Here is a 16,128-nt window from a genome sequence, read left to right on the forward strand (position 1 = left end):
GTTTTATCCATTTTTATAGGAGATTATTACCAAAAAAATGAAGATTTCTCTCCGATGTCGCCTCTCGCGTTTACGTTTCGAAGACCATCAGTCGCCAACGTCCATACCACGTTGAATACACCGGTTCTCGTCCGATCACCGAAGTTAAGCAACGTCGGGCGCGGTCAGTACTTGGATGGGTGACCGCCTGGGAACACCGCGTGATGTTGGCTTTTTTGGCGTTTTTCTTTCGGCGGTTCCTTTTTAGCGCTCCAATATTCTCAATCCGTAAACTTTTATCCATTTTTCATAGGAGATTATTAACAAAAAAATGAAGATTTCTCTCCGATGTCGCCTCTCGCGTTTGCGTTTCGAAGACCATCAGTCGCCAACGTCCATACCACGTTGAATACACCGGTTCTCGTCCGATCACCGAAGTTAAGCAACGTCGGGCGCGGTCAGTACTTGGATGGGTGACCGCCTGGGAACACCGCGTGATGTTGGCTTTTTTGGCGTTTTTCTTTCGGCGGTTCCTTTTTAGCGCTCCAATATTCTCAATCCGTAAACTTTTATCCATTTTTCATAGGAGATTATTAACAAAAAAATGAAGATTTCTCTCCGATGTCGCCTCTCCCGTTTGCGTTTCGAAGACCATCTGTCGCCAACGTCCATACCACGTTGAATACACCGGTTCTCGTCCGATCACCGAAGTTAAGCAACGTCGGGCGCGGTCAGTACTTGGATGGGTGACCGCCTGGGAACACCGCGTGATGTTGGCTTTTTTGGCGTTTTTCTTTCGGCGGTTCCTTTTTAGCACTCCAATATTCTCAATCCGTAAACTTTTATCCATTTTTCATAGGAGATTATTAACAAAAAAATGAAGATTTCTCTCCGATGTCGCCTCTCGCGTTTGCGTTTCGAAGACCATCAGTCGCCAACGTCCATACCACGTTGAATACACCGGTTCTCGTCCGATCACCGAAGTTAAGCAACGTCGGGCGCGGTCAGTACTTGGATGGGTGACCGCCTGGGAACACCGCGTGATGTTGGCTTTTTTGGCGTTTTTCTTTCGGCGGTTCCCTTTTAGCGCTCCAACATTCTCAATCCATAAAGTTTTATCCATTTTTATAGGAGATTATTACCAAAAAAATGAAGATTTCTCTCCGATGTCGCCTCTCGCGTTTGCGTTTCGAAGACCATCAGTCGCCAACGTCCATACCACGTTGAATACACCGGTTCTCGTCCGATCACCGAAGTTAAGCAACGTCGGGCGCGGTCAGTACTTGGATGGGTGACCGCCTGGGAACACCGCGTGATGTTGGCTTTTTTGGCGTTTTTCTTTCGGCGGTTCCTTTTTAGCGCTCCAATATTCTCAATCCGTAAACTTTTATCCATTTTTCATAGGAGATTATTAACAAAAAAATGAAGATTTCTCTCCGATGTCGCCTCTCGCGTTTGCGTTTCGAAGACCATCAGTCGCCAACGTCCATACCACGTTGAATACACCGGTTCTCGTCCGATCACCGAAGATAAGCAACGTCGGGCGCGGTCAGTACTTGGATGGGTGACCGCCTGGGAACACCGCGTGATGTTGGCTTTTTTGGCGTTTTTCTTTCGGCGGTTCCTTTTTAGCGCTCCAATATTCTCAATCCGTAAACTTTTATCCATTTTTCATAGGAGATTATTAACAAAAAAATGAAGATTTCTCTCCGATGTCGCCTCTCGCGTTTGCGTTTCGAAGACCATCAGTCGCCAACGTCCATACCACGTTGAATACACCGGTTCTCGTCCGATCACCGAAGTTAAGCAACGTCGGGCGCGGTCAGTACTTGGATGGGTGACCGCCTGGGAACACCGCGTGATGTTGGCTTTTTTGGCGTTTTTCTTTCGGCGGTTCCCTTTTAGCGCTCCAACATTCTCAATCCATAAAGTTTTATCCATTTTTATAGGAGATTATTACCAAAAAAATGAAGATTTCTCTCCGATGTCGCCTCTCGCGTTTACGTTTCGAAGACCATCAGTCGCCAACGTCCATACCACGTTGAATACACCGGTTCTCGTCCGATCACCGAAGTTAAGCAACGTCGGGCGCGGTCAGTACTTGGATGGGTGACCGCCTGGGAACACCGCGTGATGTTGGCTTTTTTGGCGTTTTTCTTTCGGCGGTTCCTTTTTAGCACTCCAATATTCTCAATCCGTAAACTTTTATCCATTTTTCATAGGAGATTATTAACAAAAAAATGAAGATTTCTCTCCGATGTCGACTCTCGCGTTTGCGTTTCGAAGACCATCAGTCGCCAACGTCCATACCACGTTGAATACACCGGTTCTCGTCCGATCACCGAAGTTAAGCAACGTCGGGCGCGGTCAGTACTTGGATGGGTGACCGCCTGGGAACACCGCGTGATGTTGGCTTTTTTGGCGTTTTTCTTTCGGCGGTTCCTTTTTAGCGCTCCAATATTCTCAATCCGTAAACTTTCATCCATTTTTCATAGGAGATTATTAACAAAAAAATGAAGATTTCTCTCCGATGTCGCCTCTCGCGTTTGCGTTTCGAAGACCATCAGTCGCCAACGTCCATACCACGTTGAATACACCGGTTCTCGTCCGATCACCGAAGTTAAGCAACGTCGGGCGCGGTCAGTACTTGGATGGGTGACCGCCTGGGAACACCGCGTGATGTTGGCTTTTTTGGCGTTTTTCTTTCGGCGGTTCCTTTTTAGCGCTCCAATATTCTCAATCCGTAAACTTTTATCCATTTTTCATAGGAGATTATTAACAAAAAAATGAAGATTTCTCTCCGATGTCGCCTCTCGCGTTTGCGTTTCGAAGACCATCAGTCGCCAACGTCCATACCACGTTGAATACACCGGTTCTCGTCCGATCACCGAAGTTAAGCAACGTCGGGCACGGTCAGTACTTGGATGGGTGACCGCCTGGGAACACCGCGTGATGTTGGCTTTTTTGGCGTTTTTCTTTCGGCGGTTCCTTTTTAGCGCTCCAATATTCTCAATCCGTAAACTTTTATCCATTTTCCATAGGAGATTATTAACAAAAAAAAGAAGATTTCTCTCCGATGTCGCCTCTCGCGTTTGCGTTTCGAAGACCATCAGTCGCCAACGTCCATACCACGTTGAATACACCGGTTCTCGTCCGATCACCGAAGTTAAGCAACGTCGGGCGCGGTCAGTACTTGGATGGGTGACCGCCTGGGAACACCGCGTGATGTTGGCTTTTTTGGCGTTTTTTTTCGGCGGTTCCTTTTTAGCGCTCCTGTATTCTCAATCCATAAACTTTTATCCATTTTCCATAGGAGATTATTAACAAAAAAATGAAGATTTCTCTCCGATGTCGCCTCTCGCGTTTGCGTTTCGAAGACCATCTGTCGCCAACGTCCATACCACGTTGAATACACCGGTTCTCGTCCGATCACCGAAGTTAAGCAACGTCGGGCGCGGTCAGTACTTGGATGGGTGACCGCCTGGGAACACCGCGTGATGTTGGCTTTTTTGGCGTTTTTCTTTCGGCGGTTCCCTTTTAGCGCTCCAACATTCTCAATCCATAAAGTTTTATCCATTTTTATAGGAGATTATTACCAAAAAAATGAAGATTTCTCTCCGATGTCGCCTCTCGCGTTTGCGTTTCGAAGACCATCAGTCGCCAACGTCCATACCACGTTGAATACACCGGTTCTCGTCCGATCACCGAAGTTAAGCAACGTCGGGCGCGGTCAGTACTTGGATGGGTGACCGCCTGGGAACACCGCGTGATGTTGGCTTTTTTGGCGTTTTTCTTTCGGCGGTTCCTTTTTAGCGCTCCAATATTCTCAATCCGTAAACTTTTATCCATTTTTCATAGGAGATTATTAACAAAAAAATGAAGATTTCTCTCCGATGTCGACTCTCGCGTTTGCGTTTCGAAGACCATCAGTCGCCAACGTCCATACCACGTTGAATACACCGGTTCTCGTCCGATCACCGAAGTTAAGCAACGTCGGGCGCGGTCAGTACTTGGATGGGTGACCGCCTGGGAACACCGCGTGATGTTGGCTTTTTTGGCGTTTTTCTTTCGGCGGTTCCTTTTTAGCGCTCCAATATTCTCAATCCGTAAACTTTCATCCATTTTTCATAGGAGATTATTAACAAAAAAATGAAGATTTCTCTCCGATGTCGCCTCTCGCGTTTGCGTTTCGAAGACCATCAGTCGCCAACGTCCATACCACGTTAAATACACCGGTTCTCGTCCGATCACCGAAGTTAAGCAACGTCGGGCGCGGTCAGTACTTGGATGGGTGACCGCCTGGGAACACCGCGTGATGTTGGCTTTTTTGGCGTTTTTCTTTCGGCGGTTCCTTTTTAGCGCTCCAATATTCTCAATCCGTAAACTTTTATCCATTTTCCATAGGAGATTATTAACAAAAAAAAGAAGATTTCTCTCCGATGTCGCCTCTCGCGTTTGCGTTTCGAAGACCATCAGTCGCCAACGTCCATACCACGTTGAATACACCGGTTCTCGTCCGATCACCGAAGTTAAGCAACGTCGGGCGCGGTCAGTACTTGGATGGGTGACCGCCTGGGAACACCGCGTGATGTTGGCTTTTTTGGCGTTTTTTTTCGGCGGTTCCTTTTTAGCGCTCCTGTATTCTCAATCCATAAACTTTTATCCATTTTCCATAGGAGATTATTAACAAAAAAATGAAGATTTCTCTCCGATGTCGCCTCTCGCGTTTGCGTTTCGAAGACCATCTGTCGCCAACGTCCATACCACGTTGAATACACCGGTTCTCGTCCGATCACCGAAGTTAAGCAACGTCGGGCGCGGTCAGTACTTGGATGGGTGACCGCCTGGGAACACCGCGTGATGTTGGCTTTTTTGGCGTTTTTCTTTCGGCGGTTCCCTTTTAGCGCTCCAACATTCTCAATCCATAAAGTTTTATCCATTTTTATAGGAGATTATTACCAAAAAAATGAAGATTTCTCTCCGATGTCGCCTCTCGCGTTTGCGTTTCGAAGACCATCAGTCGCCAACGTCCATACCACGTTGAATACACCGGTTCTCGTCCGATCACCGAAGTTAAGCAACGTCGGGCGCGGTCAGTACTTGGATGGGTGACCGCCTGGGAACACCGCGTGATGTTGGCTTTTTTGGCGTTTTTCTTTCGGCGGTTCCTTTTTAGCGCTCCAATATTCTCAATCCGTAAACTTTTATCCATTTTTCATAGGAGATTATTAACAAAAAAATGAAGATTTCTCTCCGATGTCGACTCTCGCGTTTGCGTTTCGAAGACCATCAGTCGCCAACGTCCATACCACGTTGAATACACCGGTTCTCGTCCGATCACCGAAGTTAAGCAACGTCGGGCGCGGTCAGTACTTGGATGGGTGACCGCCTGGGAACAACGCGTGATGTTGGCTTTTTTGGCGTTTTTCTTTCGGCGGTTCCTTTTTAGCGCTCCAATATTCTCAATCCGTAAACTTTCATCCATTTTTCATAGGAGATTATTAACAAAAAAATGAAGATTTCTCTCCGATGTCGCCTCTCGCGTTTGCGTTTCGAAGACCATCAGTCGCCAACGTCCATACCACGTTAAATACACCGGTTCTCGTCCGATCACCGAAGTTAAGCAACGTCGGGCGCGGTCAGTACTTGGATGGGTGACCGCCTGGGAACACCGCGTGATGTTGGCTTTTTTGGCGTTTTTCTTTCGGCGGTTCCTTTTTAGCGCTCCAATATTCTCAATCCGTAAACTTTTATCCATTTTTCATAGGAGATTATTAACAAAAAAATGAAGATTTCTCTCCGATGTCGCCTCTCGCGTTTGCGTTTCGAAGACCATCAGTCGCCAACGTCCATACCACGTTGAATACACCGGTTCTCGTCCGATCACCGAAGTTAAGCAACGTCGGGCACGGTCAGTACTTGGATGGGTGACCGCCTGGGAACACCGCGTGATGTTGGCTTTTTTGGCGTTTTTCTTTCGGCGGTTCCTTTTTAGCGCTCCAATATTCTCAATCCGTAAACTTTTATCCATTTTCCATAGGAGATTATTAACAAAAAAAAGAAGATTTCTCTCCGATGTCGCCTCTCGCGTTTGCGTTTCGAAGACCATCAGTCGCCAACGTCCATACCACGTTAAATACACCGGTTCTCGTCCGATCACCGAAGTTAAGCAACGTCGGGCGCGGTCAGTACTTGGATGGGTGACCGCCTGGGAACACCGCGTGATGTTGGCTTTTTTGGCGTTTTTTTTCGGCGGTTCCTTTTTAGCGCTCCTGTATTCTCAATCCATAAACTTTTATCCATTTTCCATAGGAGATTATTAACAAAAAAATGAAGATTTCTCTCCGATGTCGCCTCTCGCGTTTGCGTTTCGAAGACCATCTGTCGCCAACGTCCATACCACGTTGAATACACCGGTTCTCGTCCGATCACCGAAGTAAAGCAACGTCGGGCGCGGTCAGTACTTGGATGGGTGACCGCCTGGGAACACCGCGTGATGTTGGCTTTTTTGGCGTTTTTTTTCGGCGGTTCCTTTTTAGCGCTCCTGTATTCTCAATCCATAAACTTTTATCCATTTTTCAAAGGAGATTATTAATAAAAAAATGAAGATTTCTCTCCGATGTCGCCTCTCGCGTTTGCGTTTCGAAGACCATCAGTCGCCAACGTCCATACCACGTTGAATACACCGGTTCTCGTCCGATCACCGAAGTTAAGCAACGTCGGGCGCGGTCAGTACTTGGATGGGTGACCGCCTGGGAACACCGCGTGATGTTGGCTTTTTTGGCGTTTTTCTTTCGGCGGTTCCTTTTTAGCGCTCCAATATTCTCAATCCGTAAACTTTTATCCATTTTTCATAGGAGATTATTAACAAAAAAATGAAGATTTCTCTCCGATGTCGCCTCTCGCGTTTGCGTTTCGAAGACCATCAGTCGCCAACGTCCATACCACGTTGAATACACCGGTTCTCGTCCGATCACCGAAGTTAAGCAACGTCGGGCGCGGTCAGTACTTGGATGGGTGACCGCCTGGGAACACCGCGTGATGTTGGCTTTTTTGGCGTTTTTCTTTCGGCGGTTCCTTTTTAGCGCTCCAATATTCTCAATCCGTAAACTTTTATCCATTTTTCATAGGAGATTATTAACAAAAAAATGAAGATTTCTCTCCGATGTCGCCTCTCCCGTTTGCGTTTCGAAGACCATCTGTCGCCAACGTCCATACCACGTTGAATACACCGGTTCTCGTCCGATCACCGAAGTTAAGCAACGTCGGGCGCGGTCAGTACTTGGATGGGTGACCGCCTGGGAACACCGCGTGATGTTGGCTTTTTTGGCGTTTTTCTTTCGGCGGTTCCTTTTTAGCACTCCAATATTCTCAATCCGTAAACTTTTATCCATTTTTCATAGGAGATTATTAACAAAAAAATGAAGATTTCTCTCCGATGTCGCCTCTCGCGTTTGCGTTTCGAAGACCATCAGTCGCCAACGTCCATACCACGTTGAATACACCGGTTCTCGTCCGATCACCGAAGTTAAGCAACGTCGGGCGCGGTCAGTACTTGGATGGGTGACCGCCTGGGAACACCGCGTGATGTTGGCTTTTTTGGCGTTTTTCTTTCGGCGGTTCCCTTTTAGCGCTCCAACATTCTCAATCCATAAAGTTTTATCCATTTTTATAGGAGATTATTACCAAAAAAATGAAGATTTCTCTCCGATGTCGCCTCTCGCGTTTGCGTTTCGAAGACCATCAGTCGCCAACGTCCATACCACGTTGAATACACCGGTTCTCGTCCGATCACCGAAGTTAAGCAACGTCGGGCGCGGTCAGTACTTGGATGGGTGACCGCCTGGGAACACCGCGTGATGTTGGCTTTTTTGGCGTTTTTCTTTCGGCGGTTCCTTTTTAGCGCTCCAATATTCTCAATCCGTAAACTTTTATCCATTTTTCATAGGAGATTATTAACAAAAAAATGAAGATTTCTCTCCGATGTCGCCTCTCGCGTTTGCGTTTCGAAGACCATCAGTCGCCAACGTCCATACCACGTTGAATACACCGGTTCTCGTCCGATCACCGAAGATAAGCAACGTCGGGCGCGGTCAGTACTTGGATGGGTGACCGCCTGGGAACACCGCGTGATGTTGGCTTTTTTGGCGTTTTTCTTTCGGCGGTTCCTTTTTAGCGCTCCAATATTCTCAATCCGTAAACTTTTATCCATTTTTCATAGGAGATTATTAACAAAAAAATGAAGATTTCTCTCCGATGTCGCCTCTCGCGTTTGCGTTTCGAAGACCATCAGTCGCCAACGTCCATACCACGTTGAATACACCGGTTCTCGTCCGATCACCGAAGTTAAGCAACGTCGGGCGCGGTCAGTACTTGGATGGGTGACCGCCTGGGAACACCGCGTGATGTTGGCTTTTTTGGCGTTTTTCTTTCGGCGGTTCCCTTTTAGCGCTCCAACATTCTCAATCCATAAAGTTTTATCCATTTTTATAGGAGATTATTACCAAAAAAATGAAGATTTCTCTCCGATGTCGCCTCTCGCGTTTACGTTTCGAAGACCATCAGTCGCCAACGTCCATACCACGTTGAATACACCGGTTCTCGTCCGATCACCGAAGTTAAGCAACGTCGGGCGCGGTCAGTACTTGGATGGGTGACCGCCTGGGAACACCGCGTGATGTTGGCTTTTTTGGCGTTTTTCTTTCGGCGGTTCCTTTTTAGCACTCCAATATTCTCAATCCGTAAACTTTTATCCATTTTTCATAGGAGATTATTAACAAAAAAATGAAGATTTCTCTCCGATGTCGACTCTCGCGTTTGCGTTTCGAAGACCATCAGTCGCCAACGTCCATACCACGTTGAATACACCGGTTCTCGTCCGATCACCGAAGTTAAGCAACGTCGGGCGCGGTCAGTACTTGGATGGGTGACCGCCTGGGAACACCGCGTGATGTTGGCTTTTTTGGCGTTTTTCTTTCGGCGGTTCCTTTTTAGCGCTCCAATATTCTCAATCCGTAAACTTTCATCCATTTTTCATAGGAGATTATTAACAAAAAAATGAAGATTTCTCTCCGATGTCGCCTCTCGCGTTTGCGTTTCGAAGACCATCAGTCGCCAACGTCCATACCACGTTGAATACACCGGTTCTCGTCCGATCACCGAAGTTAAGCAACGTCGGGCGCGGTCAGTACTTGGATGGGTGACCGCCTGGGAACACCGCGTGATGTTGGCTTTTTTGGCGTTTTTCTTTCGGCGGTTCCTTTTTAGCGCTCCAATATTCTCAATCCGTAAACTTTTATCCATTTTACATAGGAGATTATTAACAAAAAAATGAAGATTTCTCTCCGATGTCGCCTCTCGCGTTTGCGTTTCGAAGACCATCAGTCGCCAACGTCCATACCACGTTGAATACACCGGTTCTCGTCCGATCACCGAAGTTAAGCAACGTCGGGCACGGTCAGTACTTGGATGGGTGACCGCCTGGGAACACCGCGTGATGTTGGCTTTTTTGGCGTTTTTCTTTCGGCGGTTCCTTTTTAGCGCTCCAATATTCTCAATCCGTAAACTTTTATCCATTTTCCATAGGAGATTATTAACAAAAAAAAGAAGATTTCTCTCCGATGTCGCCTCTCGCGTTTGCGTTTCGAAGACCATCAGTCGCCAACGTCCATACCACGTTGAATACACCGGTTCTCGTCCGATCACCGAAGTTAAGCAACGTCGGGCGCGGTCAGTACTTGGATGGGTGACCGCCTGGGAACACCGCGTGATGTTGGCTTTTTTGGCGTTTTTTTTCGGCGGTTCCTTTTTAGCGCTCCTGTATTCTCAATCCATAAACTTTTATCCATTTTCCATAGGAGATTATTAACAAAAAAATGAAGATTTCTCTCCGATGTCGCCTCTCGCGTTTGCGTTTCGAAGACCATCTGTCGCCAACGTCCATACCACGTTGAATACACCGGTTCTCGTCCGATCACCGAAGTTAAGCAACGTCGGGCGCGGTCAGTACTTGGATGGGTGACCGCCTGGGAACACCGCGTGATGTTGGCTTTTTTGGCGTTTTTTTTCGGCGGTTCCTTTTTAGCGCTCCTGTATTCTCAATCCATAAACTTTTATCCATTTTTCAAAGGAGATTATTAATAAAAAAATGAAGATTTCTCTCCGATGTCGCCTCTCGCGTTTGCGTTTCGAAGACCATCAGTCGCCAACGTCCATACCACGTTGAATACACCGGTTCTCGTCCGATCACCGAAGTTAAGCAACGTCGGGCGCGGTCAGTACTTGGATGGGTGACCGCCTGGGAACACCGCGTGATGTTGGCTTTTTTGGCGTTTTTCTTTCGGCGGTTCCTTTTTAGCGCTCCAATATTCTCAATCCGTAAACTTTTATCCATTTTTCATAGGAGATTATTAACAAAAAAATGAAGATTTCTCTCCGATGTCGCCTCTCGCGTTTGCGTTTCGAAGACCATCAGTCGCCAACGTCCATACCACGTTGAATACACCGGTTCTCGTCCGATCACCGAAGTTAAGCAACGTCGGGCGCGGTCAGTACTTGGATGGGTGACCGCCTGGGAACACCGCGTGATGTTGGCTTTTTTGGCGTTTTTCTTTCGGCGGTTCCTTTTTAGCGCTCCAATATTCTCAATCCGTAAACTTTCATCCATTTTTCATAGGAGATTATTAACAAAAAAATGAAGATTTCTCTCCGATGTCGCCTCTCGCGTTTGCGTTTCGAAGACCATCAGTCGCCAACGTCCATACCACGTTAAATACACCGGTTCTCGTCCGATCACCGAAGTTAAGCAACGTCGGGCGCGGTCAGTACTTGGATGGGTGACCGCCTGGGAACACCGCGTGATGTTGGCTTTTTTGGCGTTTTTCTTTCGGCGGTTCCTTTTTAGCGCTCCAATATTCTCAATCCGTAAACTTTTATCCATTTTTCATAGGAGATTATTAACAAAAAAATGAAGATTTCTCTCCGATGTCGCCTCTCGCGTTTGCGTTTCGAAGACCATCAGTCGCCAACGTCCATACCACGTTGAATACACCGGTTCTCGTCCGATCACAGAAGTTAAGCAACGTCGGGCACGGTCAGTACTTGGATGGGTGACCGCCTGGGAACACCGCGTGATGTTGGCTTTTTTGGCGTTTTTCTTTCGGCGGTTCCTTTTTAGCGCTCCAATATTCTCAATCCGTAAACTTTTATCCATTTTCCATAGGAGATTATTAACAAAAAAAAGAAGATTTCTCTCCGATGTCGCCTCTCGCGTTTGCGTTTCGAAGACCATCAGTCGCCAACGTCCATACCACGTTAAATACACCGGTTCTCGTCCGATCACCGAAGTTAAGCAACGTCGGGCGCGGTCAGTACTTGGATGGGTGACCGCCTGGGAACACCGCGTGATGTTGGCTTTTTTGGCGTTTTTTTTCGGCGGTTCCTTTTTAGCGCTCCTGTATTCTCAATCCATAAACTTTTATCCATTTTCCATAGGAGATTATTAACAAAAAAATGAAGATTTCTCTCCGATGTCGCCTCTCGCGTTTGCGTTTCGAAGACCATCTGTCGCCAACGTCCATACCACGTTGAATACACCGGTTCTCGTCCGATCACCGAAGTAAAGCAACGTCGGGCGCGGTCAGTACTTGGATGGGTGACCGCCTGGGAACACCGCGTGATGTTGGCTTTTTTGGCGTTTTTTTTCGGCGGTTCCTTTTTAGCGCTCCTGTATTCTCAATCCATAAACTTTTATCCATTTTTCAAAGGAGATTATTAATAAAAAAATGAAGATTTCTCTCCGATGTCGCCTCTCGCGTTTGCGTTTCGAAGACCATCAGTCGCCAACGTCCATACCACGTTGAATACACCGGTTCTCGTCCGATCACCGAAGTTAAGCAACGTCGGGCGCGGTCAGTACTTGGATGGGTGACCGCCTGGGAACACCGCGTGATGTTGGCTTTTTTGGCGTTTTTCTTTCGGCGGTTCCTTTTTAGCGCTCCAATATTCTCAATCCGTAAACTTTTATCCATTTTTCATAGGAGATTATTAACAAAAAAATGAAGATTTCTCTCCGATGTCGCCTCTCGCGTTTGCGTTTCGAAGACCATCAGTCGCCAACGTCCATACCACGTTGAATACACCGGTTCTCGTCCGATCACCGAAGTTAAGCAACGTCGGGCGCGGTCAGTACTTGGATGGGTGACCGCCTGGGAACACCGCGTGATGTTGGCTTTTTTGGCGTTTTTCTTTCGGCGGTTCCTTTTTAGCGCTCCAATATTCTCAATCCGTAAACTTTTATCCATTTTTCATAGGAGATTATTAACAAAAAAATGAAGATTTCTCTCCGATGTCGCCTCTCCCGTTTGCGTTTCGAAGACCATCTGTCGCCAACGTCCATACCACGTTGAATACACCGGTTCTCGTCCGATCACCGAAGTTAAGCAACGTCGGGCGCGGTCAGTACTTGGATGGGTGACCGCCTGGGAACACCGCGTGATGTTGGCTTTTTTGGCGTTTTTTTTCGGCGGTTCCTTTTTAGCGCTCCTGTATTCTCAATCCATAAACTTTTATCCATTTTCCATAGGAGATTATTAACAAAAAAATGAAGATTTCTCTCCGATGTCGCCTCTCGCGTTTGCGTTTCGAAGACCATCTGTCGCCAACGTCCATACCACGTTGAATACACCGGTTCTCGTCCGATCACCGAAGTAAAGCAACGTCGGGCGCGGTCAGTACTTGGATGGGTGACCGCCTGGGAACACCGCGTGATGTTGGCTTTTTTGGCGTTTTTTTTCGGCGGTTCCTTTTTAGCGCTCCTGTATTCTCAATCCATAAACTTTTATCCATTTTTCAAAGGAGATTATTAATAAAAAAATGAAGATTTCTCTCCGATGTCGCCTCTCGCGTTTGCGTTTCGAAGACCATCAGTCGCCAACGTCCATACCACGTTGAATACACCGGTTCTCGTCCGATCACCGAAGTTAAGCAACGTCGGGCGCGGTCAGTACTTGGATGGGTGACCGCCTGGGAACACCGCGTGATGTTGGCTTTTTTGGCGTTTTTCTTTCGGCGGTTCCTTTTTAGCGCTCCAATATTCTCAATCCGTAAACTTTTATCCATTTTTCATAGGAGATTATTAACAAAAAAATGAAGATTTCTCTCCGATGTCGCCTCTCGCGTTTGCGTTTCGAAGACCATCAGTCGCCAACGTCCATACCACGTTGAATACACCGGTTCTCGTCCGATCACCGAAGTTAAGCAACGTCGGGCGCGGTCAGTACTTGGATGGGTGACCGCCTGGGAACACCGCGTGATGTTGGCTTTTTTGGCGTTTTTCTTTCGGCGGTTCCTTTTTAGCGCTCCAATATTCTCAATCCGTAAACTTTTATCCATTTTTCATAGGAGATTATTAACAAAAAAATGAAGATTTCTCTCCGATGTCGCCTCTCCCGTTTGCGTTTCGAAGACCATCTGTCGCCAACGTCCATACCACGTTGAATACACCGGTTCTCGTCCGATCACCGAAGTTAAGCAACGTCGGGCGCGGTCAGTACTTGGATGGGTGACCGCCTGGGAACACCGCGTGATGTTGGCTTTTTTGGCGTTTTTCTTTCGGCGGTTCCTTTTTAGCACTCCAATATTCTCAATCCGTAAACTTTTATCCATTTTTCATAGGAGATTATTAACAAAAAAATGAAGATTTCTCTCCGATGTCGCCTCTCCCGTTTGCGTTTCGAAGACCATCTGTCGCCAACGTCCATACCACGTTGAATACACCGGTTCTCGTCCGATCACCGAAGTTAAGCAACGTCGGGCGCGGTCAGTACTTGGATGGGTGACCGCCTGGGAACACCGCGTGATGTTGGCTTTTTTGGCGTTTTTCTTTCGGCGGTTCCTTTTTAGCGCTCCAATATTCTCAATCCGTAAACTTTTATCCATTTTTCATAGGAGATTATTAACAAAAAAATGAAGATTTCTCTCCGATGTCGCCTCTCGCGTTTGCGTTTCGAAGACCATCAGTCGCCAACGTCCATACCACGTTGAATACACCGGTTCTCGTCCGATCACCGAAGATAAGCAACGTCGGGCGCGGTCAGTACTTGGATGGGTGACCGCCTGGGAACACCGCGTGATGTTGGCTTTTTTGGCGTTTTTCTTTCGGCGGTTCCTTTTTAGCGCTCCAATATTCTCAATCCGTAAACTTTTATCCATTTTTCATAGGAGATTATTAACAAAAAAATGAAGATTTCTCTCCGATGTCGCCTCTCGCGTTTGCGTTTCGAAGACCATCAGTCGCCAACGTCCATACCACGTTGAATACACCGGTTCTCGTCCGATCACCGAAGTTAAGCAACGTCGGGCGCGGTCAGTACTTGGATGGGTGACCGCCTGGGAACACCGCGTGATGTTGGCTTTTTTGGCGTTTTTCTTTCGGCGGTTCCCTTTTAGCGCTCCAACATTCTCAATCCATAAAGTTTTATCCATTTTTATAGGAGATTATTACCAAAAAAATGAAGATTTCTCTCCGATGTCGCCTCTCGCGTTTGCGTTTCGAAGACCATCAGTCGCCAACGTCCATACCACGTTGAATACACCGGTTCTCGTCCGATCACCGAAGTTAAGCAACGTCGGGCGCGGTCAGTACTTGGATGGGTGACCGCCTGGGAACACCGCGTGATGTTGGCTTTTTTGGCGTTTTTCTTTCGGCGGTTCCTTTTTAGCGCTCCAATATTCTCAATCCGTAAACTTTTATCCATTTTTCATAGGAGATTATTAACAAAAAAATGAAGATTTCTCTCCGATGTCGCCTCTCGCGTTTGCGTTTCGAAGACCATCAGTCGCCAACGTCCATACCACGTTGAATACACCGGTTCTCGTCCGATCACCGAAGATAAGCAACGTCGGGCGCGGTCAGTACTTGGATGGGTGACCGCCTGGGAACACCGCGTGATGTTGGCTTTTTTGGCGTTTTTCTTTCGGCGGTTCCTTTTTAGCGCTCCAATATTCTCAATCCGTAAACTTTTATCCATTTTTCATAGGAGATTATTAACAAAAAAATGAAGATTTCTCTCCGATGTCGCCTCTCGCGTTTGCGTTTCGAAGACCATCAGTCGCCAACGTCCATACCACGTTGAATACACCGGTTCTCGTCCGATCACCGAAGTTAAGCAACGTCGGGCGCGGTCAGTACTTGGATGGGTGACCGCCTGGGAACACCGCGTGATGTTGGCTTTTTTGGCGTTTTTCTTTCGGCGGTTCCCTTTTAGCGCTCCAACATTCTCAATCCATAAAGTTTTATCCATTTTTATAGGAGATTATTACCAAAAAAATGAAGATTTCTCTCCGATGTCGCCTCTCGCGTTTACGTTTCGAAGACCATCAGTCGCCAACGTCCATACCACGTTGAATACACCGGTTCTCGTCCGATCACCGAAGTTAAGCAACGTCGGGCGCGGTCAGTACTTGGATGGGTGACCGCCTGGGAACACCGCGTGATGTTGGCTTTTTTGGCGTTTTTCTTTCGGCGGTTCCTTTTTAGCACTCCAATATTCTCAATCCGTAAACTTTTATCCATTTTTCATAGGAGATTATTAACAAAAAAATGAAGATTTCTCTCCGATGTCGACTCTCGCGTTTGCGTTTCGAAGACCATCAGTCGCCAACGTCCATACCACGTTGAATACACCGGTTCTCGTCCGATCACCGAAGTTAAGCAACGTCGGGCGCGGTCAGTACTTGGATGGGTGACCGCCTGGGAACACCGCGTGATGTTGGCTTTTTTGGCGTTTTTCTTTCGGCGGTTCCTTTTTAGCGCTCCAATATTCTCAATCCGTAAACTTTCATCCATTTTTCATAGGAGATTATTAACAAAAAAATGAAGATTTCTCTCCGATGTCGCCTCTCGCGTTTGCGTTTCGAAGACCATCAGTCGCCAACGTCCATACCACGTTGAATACACCGGTTCTCGTCCGATCACCGAAGTTAAGCAACGTCGGGCGCGGTCAGTACTTGGATGGGTGACCGCCTGGGAACACCGCGTGATGTTGGCTTTTTTGGCGTTTTTTTTCGGCGGTTCCTTTTTAGCGCTCCTGTATTCTCAATCCATAAACTTTTATCCATTTTCCATAGGAGATTATTAACAAAAAAATG

General features: G+C 47.2%; 59 non-coding genes across 59 annotated transcripts; all 59 read left to right on the forward strand.

The window, feature by feature from the left end:
• Positions 1-93: 93 nt before the first annotated feature.
• LOC137921006 (5S ribosomal RNA) lies at positions 94-212 on the forward strand. The gene has a single exon (XR_011107243.1). It is a non-coding gene; the product is annotated as a 5S ribosomal RNA (ribosomal RNA).
• Positions 213-366: 154 nt separating this feature from the next.
• On the forward strand, positions 367-485 carry LOC137921007 (5S ribosomal RNA). Its single transcript, XR_011107244.1, has one exon. It is a non-coding gene; the product is annotated as a 5S ribosomal RNA (ribosomal RNA).
• A 154-nt stretch (positions 486-639) lies between these two features.
• On the forward strand, positions 640-758 carry LOC137921008 (5S ribosomal RNA). Its single transcript, XR_011107245.1, has one exon. It is a non-coding gene; the product is annotated as a 5S ribosomal RNA (ribosomal RNA).
• Positions 759-912: 154 nt separating this feature from the next.
• Positions 913-1,031, forward strand: LOC137921010 (5S ribosomal RNA). Its single transcript, XR_011107247.1, has one exon. It is a non-coding gene; the product is annotated as a 5S ribosomal RNA (ribosomal RNA).
• A 153-nt stretch (positions 1,032-1,184) lies between these two features.
• On the forward strand, positions 1,185-1,303 carry LOC137921011 (5S ribosomal RNA). The gene has a single exon (XR_011107248.1). It is a non-coding gene; the product is annotated as a 5S ribosomal RNA (ribosomal RNA).
• Positions 1,304-1,457: 154 nt separating this feature from the next.
• Positions 1,458-1,576, forward strand: LOC137920615 (5S ribosomal RNA). Its single transcript, XR_011106877.1, has one exon. It is a non-coding gene; the product is annotated as a 5S ribosomal RNA (ribosomal RNA).
• Positions 1,577-1,730: 154 nt separating this feature from the next.
• On the forward strand, positions 1,731-1,849 carry LOC137921012 (5S ribosomal RNA). The gene has a single exon (XR_011107249.1). It is a non-coding gene; the product is annotated as a 5S ribosomal RNA (ribosomal RNA).
• Positions 1,850-2,002: 153 nt separating this feature from the next.
• LOC137921013 (5S ribosomal RNA) lies at positions 2,003-2,121 on the forward strand. The gene has a single exon (XR_011107250.1). It is a non-coding gene; the product is annotated as a 5S ribosomal RNA (ribosomal RNA).
• A 154-nt stretch (positions 2,122-2,275) lies between these two features.
• Positions 2,276-2,394, forward strand: LOC137921014 (5S ribosomal RNA). Its single transcript, XR_011107251.1, has one exon. It is a non-coding gene; the product is annotated as a 5S ribosomal RNA (ribosomal RNA).
• A 154-nt stretch (positions 2,395-2,548) lies between these two features.
• Positions 2,549-2,667, forward strand: LOC137921015 (5S ribosomal RNA). The gene has a single exon (XR_011107252.1). It is a non-coding gene; the product is annotated as a 5S ribosomal RNA (ribosomal RNA).
• A 154-nt stretch (positions 2,668-2,821) lies between these two features.
• On the forward strand, positions 2,822-2,940 carry LOC137920662 (5S ribosomal RNA). The gene has a single exon (XR_011106922.1). It is a non-coding gene; the product is annotated as a 5S ribosomal RNA (ribosomal RNA).
• Positions 2,941-3,094: 154 nt separating this feature from the next.
• LOC137921016 (5S ribosomal RNA) lies at positions 3,095-3,213 on the forward strand. Its single transcript, XR_011107253.1, has one exon. It is a non-coding gene; the product is annotated as a 5S ribosomal RNA (ribosomal RNA).
• Positions 3,214-3,366: 153 nt separating this feature from the next.
• On the forward strand, positions 3,367-3,485 carry LOC137921017 (5S ribosomal RNA). The gene has a single exon (XR_011107254.1). It is a non-coding gene; the product is annotated as a 5S ribosomal RNA (ribosomal RNA).
• Positions 3,486-3,638: 153 nt separating this feature from the next.
• Positions 3,639-3,757, forward strand: LOC137921018 (5S ribosomal RNA). The gene has a single exon (XR_011107255.1). It is a non-coding gene; the product is annotated as a 5S ribosomal RNA (ribosomal RNA).
• A 154-nt stretch (positions 3,758-3,911) lies between these two features.
• Positions 3,912-4,030, forward strand: LOC137921019 (5S ribosomal RNA). The gene has a single exon (XR_011107256.1). It is a non-coding gene; the product is annotated as a 5S ribosomal RNA (ribosomal RNA).
• Positions 4,031-4,184: 154 nt separating this feature from the next.
• On the forward strand, positions 4,185-4,303 carry LOC137920679 (5S ribosomal RNA). The gene has a single exon (XR_011106938.1). It is a non-coding gene; the product is annotated as a 5S ribosomal RNA (ribosomal RNA).
• A 154-nt stretch (positions 4,304-4,457) lies between these two features.
• Positions 4,458-4,576, forward strand: LOC137921021 (5S ribosomal RNA). Its single transcript, XR_011107258.1, has one exon. It is a non-coding gene; the product is annotated as a 5S ribosomal RNA (ribosomal RNA).
• A 153-nt stretch (positions 4,577-4,729) lies between these two features.
• On the forward strand, positions 4,730-4,848 carry LOC137921022 (5S ribosomal RNA). Its single transcript, XR_011107259.1, has one exon. It is a non-coding gene; the product is annotated as a 5S ribosomal RNA (ribosomal RNA).
• A 153-nt stretch (positions 4,849-5,001) lies between these two features.
• LOC137921023 (5S ribosomal RNA) lies at positions 5,002-5,120 on the forward strand. The gene has a single exon (XR_011107260.1). It is a non-coding gene; the product is annotated as a 5S ribosomal RNA (ribosomal RNA).
• Positions 5,121-5,274: 154 nt separating this feature from the next.
• LOC137920641 (5S ribosomal RNA) lies at positions 5,275-5,393 on the forward strand. The gene has a single exon (XR_011106902.1). It is a non-coding gene; the product is annotated as a 5S ribosomal RNA (ribosomal RNA).
• A 154-nt stretch (positions 5,394-5,547) lies between these two features.
• LOC137920681 (5S ribosomal RNA) lies at positions 5,548-5,666 on the forward strand. Its single transcript, XR_011106940.1, has one exon. It is a non-coding gene; the product is annotated as a 5S ribosomal RNA (ribosomal RNA).
• A 154-nt stretch (positions 5,667-5,820) lies between these two features.
• LOC137920663 (5S ribosomal RNA) lies at positions 5,821-5,939 on the forward strand. Its single transcript, XR_011106923.1, has one exon. It is a non-coding gene; the product is annotated as a 5S ribosomal RNA (ribosomal RNA).
• A 154-nt stretch (positions 5,940-6,093) lies between these two features.
• LOC137920682 (5S ribosomal RNA) lies at positions 6,094-6,212 on the forward strand. The gene has a single exon (XR_011106941.1). It is a non-coding gene; the product is annotated as a 5S ribosomal RNA (ribosomal RNA).
• A 153-nt stretch (positions 6,213-6,365) lies between these two features.
• Positions 6,366-6,484, forward strand: LOC137920631 (5S ribosomal RNA). Its single transcript, XR_011106892.1, has one exon. It is a non-coding gene; the product is annotated as a 5S ribosomal RNA (ribosomal RNA).
• Positions 6,485-6,637: 153 nt separating this feature from the next.
• LOC137921024 (5S ribosomal RNA) lies at positions 6,638-6,756 on the forward strand. The gene has a single exon (XR_011107261.1). It is a non-coding gene; the product is annotated as a 5S ribosomal RNA (ribosomal RNA).
• Positions 6,757-6,910: 154 nt separating this feature from the next.
• Positions 6,911-7,029, forward strand: LOC137921025 (5S ribosomal RNA). The gene has a single exon (XR_011107262.1). It is a non-coding gene; the product is annotated as a 5S ribosomal RNA (ribosomal RNA).
• A 154-nt stretch (positions 7,030-7,183) lies between these two features.
• LOC137921027 (5S ribosomal RNA) lies at positions 7,184-7,302 on the forward strand. The gene has a single exon (XR_011107263.1). It is a non-coding gene; the product is annotated as a 5S ribosomal RNA (ribosomal RNA).
• Positions 7,303-7,456: 154 nt separating this feature from the next.
• On the forward strand, positions 7,457-7,575 carry LOC137921028 (5S ribosomal RNA). Its single transcript, XR_011107264.1, has one exon. It is a non-coding gene; the product is annotated as a 5S ribosomal RNA (ribosomal RNA).
• Positions 7,576-7,728: 153 nt separating this feature from the next.
• Positions 7,729-7,847, forward strand: LOC137921029 (5S ribosomal RNA). The gene has a single exon (XR_011107265.1). It is a non-coding gene; the product is annotated as a 5S ribosomal RNA (ribosomal RNA).
• A 154-nt stretch (positions 7,848-8,001) lies between these two features.
• LOC137920616 (5S ribosomal RNA) lies at positions 8,002-8,120 on the forward strand. Its single transcript, XR_011106878.1, has one exon. It is a non-coding gene; the product is annotated as a 5S ribosomal RNA (ribosomal RNA).
• A 154-nt stretch (positions 8,121-8,274) lies between these two features.
• LOC137921030 (5S ribosomal RNA) lies at positions 8,275-8,393 on the forward strand. Its single transcript, XR_011107266.1, has one exon. It is a non-coding gene; the product is annotated as a 5S ribosomal RNA (ribosomal RNA).
• A 153-nt stretch (positions 8,394-8,546) lies between these two features.
• Positions 8,547-8,665, forward strand: LOC137921031 (5S ribosomal RNA). Its single transcript, XR_011107267.1, has one exon. It is a non-coding gene; the product is annotated as a 5S ribosomal RNA (ribosomal RNA).
• Positions 8,666-8,819: 154 nt separating this feature from the next.
• On the forward strand, positions 8,820-8,938 carry LOC137921033 (5S ribosomal RNA). Its single transcript, XR_011107269.1, has one exon. It is a non-coding gene; the product is annotated as a 5S ribosomal RNA (ribosomal RNA).
• Positions 8,939-9,092: 154 nt separating this feature from the next.
• On the forward strand, positions 9,093-9,211 carry LOC137921034 (5S ribosomal RNA). Its single transcript, XR_011107270.1, has one exon. It is a non-coding gene; the product is annotated as a 5S ribosomal RNA (ribosomal RNA).
• Positions 9,212-9,365: 154 nt separating this feature from the next.
• On the forward strand, positions 9,366-9,484 carry LOC137920664 (5S ribosomal RNA). The gene has a single exon (XR_011106924.1). It is a non-coding gene; the product is annotated as a 5S ribosomal RNA (ribosomal RNA).
• A 154-nt stretch (positions 9,485-9,638) lies between these two features.
• On the forward strand, positions 9,639-9,757 carry LOC137921035 (5S ribosomal RNA). Its single transcript, XR_011107271.1, has one exon. It is a non-coding gene; the product is annotated as a 5S ribosomal RNA (ribosomal RNA).
• Positions 9,758-9,910: 153 nt separating this feature from the next.
• Positions 9,911-10,029, forward strand: LOC137921036 (5S ribosomal RNA). The gene has a single exon (XR_011107272.1). It is a non-coding gene; the product is annotated as a 5S ribosomal RNA (ribosomal RNA).
• Positions 10,030-10,182: 153 nt separating this feature from the next.
• On the forward strand, positions 10,183-10,301 carry LOC137921037 (5S ribosomal RNA). The gene has a single exon (XR_011107273.1). It is a non-coding gene; the product is annotated as a 5S ribosomal RNA (ribosomal RNA).
• A 154-nt stretch (positions 10,302-10,455) lies between these two features.
• On the forward strand, positions 10,456-10,574 carry LOC137921038 (5S ribosomal RNA). Its single transcript, XR_011107274.1, has one exon. It is a non-coding gene; the product is annotated as a 5S ribosomal RNA (ribosomal RNA).
• Positions 10,575-10,728: 154 nt separating this feature from the next.
• On the forward strand, positions 10,729-10,847 carry LOC137920683 (5S ribosomal RNA). The gene has a single exon (XR_011106942.1). It is a non-coding gene; the product is annotated as a 5S ribosomal RNA (ribosomal RNA).
• A 154-nt stretch (positions 10,848-11,001) lies between these two features.
• On the forward strand, positions 11,002-11,120 carry LOC137920713 (5S ribosomal RNA). The gene has a single exon (XR_011106971.1). It is a non-coding gene; the product is annotated as a 5S ribosomal RNA (ribosomal RNA).
• Positions 11,121-11,274: 154 nt separating this feature from the next.
• LOC137920684 (5S ribosomal RNA) lies at positions 11,275-11,393 on the forward strand. The gene has a single exon (XR_011106943.1). It is a non-coding gene; the product is annotated as a 5S ribosomal RNA (ribosomal RNA).
• Positions 11,394-11,546: 153 nt separating this feature from the next.
• Positions 11,547-11,665, forward strand: LOC137920632 (5S ribosomal RNA). Its single transcript, XR_011106893.1, has one exon. It is a non-coding gene; the product is annotated as a 5S ribosomal RNA (ribosomal RNA).
• A 153-nt stretch (positions 11,666-11,818) lies between these two features.
• Positions 11,819-11,937, forward strand: LOC137921039 (5S ribosomal RNA). Its single transcript, XR_011107275.1, has one exon. It is a non-coding gene; the product is annotated as a 5S ribosomal RNA (ribosomal RNA).
• A 154-nt stretch (positions 11,938-12,091) lies between these two features.
• Positions 12,092-12,210, forward strand: LOC137921040 (5S ribosomal RNA). Its single transcript, XR_011107276.1, has one exon. It is a non-coding gene; the product is annotated as a 5S ribosomal RNA (ribosomal RNA).
• Positions 12,211-12,364: 154 nt separating this feature from the next.
• Positions 12,365-12,483, forward strand: LOC137921041 (5S ribosomal RNA). Its single transcript, XR_011107277.1, has one exon. It is a non-coding gene; the product is annotated as a 5S ribosomal RNA (ribosomal RNA).
• A 153-nt stretch (positions 12,484-12,636) lies between these two features.
• LOC137920634 (5S ribosomal RNA) lies at positions 12,637-12,755 on the forward strand. Its single transcript, XR_011106895.1, has one exon. It is a non-coding gene; the product is annotated as a 5S ribosomal RNA (ribosomal RNA).
• Positions 12,756-12,908: 153 nt separating this feature from the next.
• On the forward strand, positions 12,909-13,027 carry LOC137921043 (5S ribosomal RNA). Its single transcript, XR_011107278.1, has one exon. It is a non-coding gene; the product is annotated as a 5S ribosomal RNA (ribosomal RNA).
• Positions 13,028-13,181: 154 nt separating this feature from the next.
• LOC137921045 (5S ribosomal RNA) lies at positions 13,182-13,300 on the forward strand. The gene has a single exon (XR_011107280.1). It is a non-coding gene; the product is annotated as a 5S ribosomal RNA (ribosomal RNA).
• Positions 13,301-13,454: 154 nt separating this feature from the next.
• On the forward strand, positions 13,455-13,573 carry LOC137921046 (5S ribosomal RNA). The gene has a single exon (XR_011107281.1). It is a non-coding gene; the product is annotated as a 5S ribosomal RNA (ribosomal RNA).
• A 154-nt stretch (positions 13,574-13,727) lies between these two features.
• On the forward strand, positions 13,728-13,846 carry LOC137921047 (5S ribosomal RNA). The gene has a single exon (XR_011107283.1). It is a non-coding gene; the product is annotated as a 5S ribosomal RNA (ribosomal RNA).
• Positions 13,847-14,000: 154 nt separating this feature from the next.
• LOC137920617 (5S ribosomal RNA) lies at positions 14,001-14,119 on the forward strand. The gene has a single exon (XR_011106879.1). It is a non-coding gene; the product is annotated as a 5S ribosomal RNA (ribosomal RNA).
• A 154-nt stretch (positions 14,120-14,273) lies between these two features.
• On the forward strand, positions 14,274-14,392 carry LOC137921048 (5S ribosomal RNA). The gene has a single exon (XR_011107284.1). It is a non-coding gene; the product is annotated as a 5S ribosomal RNA (ribosomal RNA).
• Positions 14,393-14,545: 153 nt separating this feature from the next.
• LOC137921049 (5S ribosomal RNA) lies at positions 14,546-14,664 on the forward strand. The gene has a single exon (XR_011107285.1). It is a non-coding gene; the product is annotated as a 5S ribosomal RNA (ribosomal RNA).
• A 154-nt stretch (positions 14,665-14,818) lies between these two features.
• On the forward strand, positions 14,819-14,937 carry LOC137920618 (5S ribosomal RNA). The gene has a single exon (XR_011106880.1). It is a non-coding gene; the product is annotated as a 5S ribosomal RNA (ribosomal RNA).
• Positions 14,938-15,091: 154 nt separating this feature from the next.
• On the forward strand, positions 15,092-15,210 carry LOC137921050 (5S ribosomal RNA). Its single transcript, XR_011107286.1, has one exon. It is a non-coding gene; the product is annotated as a 5S ribosomal RNA (ribosomal RNA).
• A 153-nt stretch (positions 15,211-15,363) lies between these two features.
• LOC137921051 (5S ribosomal RNA) lies at positions 15,364-15,482 on the forward strand. Its single transcript, XR_011107287.1, has one exon. It is a non-coding gene; the product is annotated as a 5S ribosomal RNA (ribosomal RNA).
• A 154-nt stretch (positions 15,483-15,636) lies between these two features.
• On the forward strand, positions 15,637-15,755 carry LOC137921052 (5S ribosomal RNA). The gene has a single exon (XR_011107289.1). It is a non-coding gene; the product is annotated as a 5S ribosomal RNA (ribosomal RNA).
• A 154-nt stretch (positions 15,756-15,909) lies between these two features.
• On the forward strand, positions 15,910-16,028 carry LOC137921054 (5S ribosomal RNA). The gene has a single exon (XR_011107290.1). It is a non-coding gene; the product is annotated as a 5S ribosomal RNA (ribosomal RNA).
• Positions 16,029-16,128: the final 100 nt, after the last annotated feature.

The sequence above is a fragment of the Battus philenor genome, unplaced genomic scaffold, assembly GCF_028537555.1.
Source record: "Battus philenor isolate CCGP_79_NKW_IND1 unplaced genomic scaffold, ilBatPhil1.0.hap1 SCAF_18, whole genome shotgun sequence".
In the NCBI taxonomy this organism is placed as follows: domain Eukaryota; kingdom Metazoa; phylum Arthropoda; class Insecta; order Lepidoptera; family Papilionidae; genus Battus; species Battus philenor.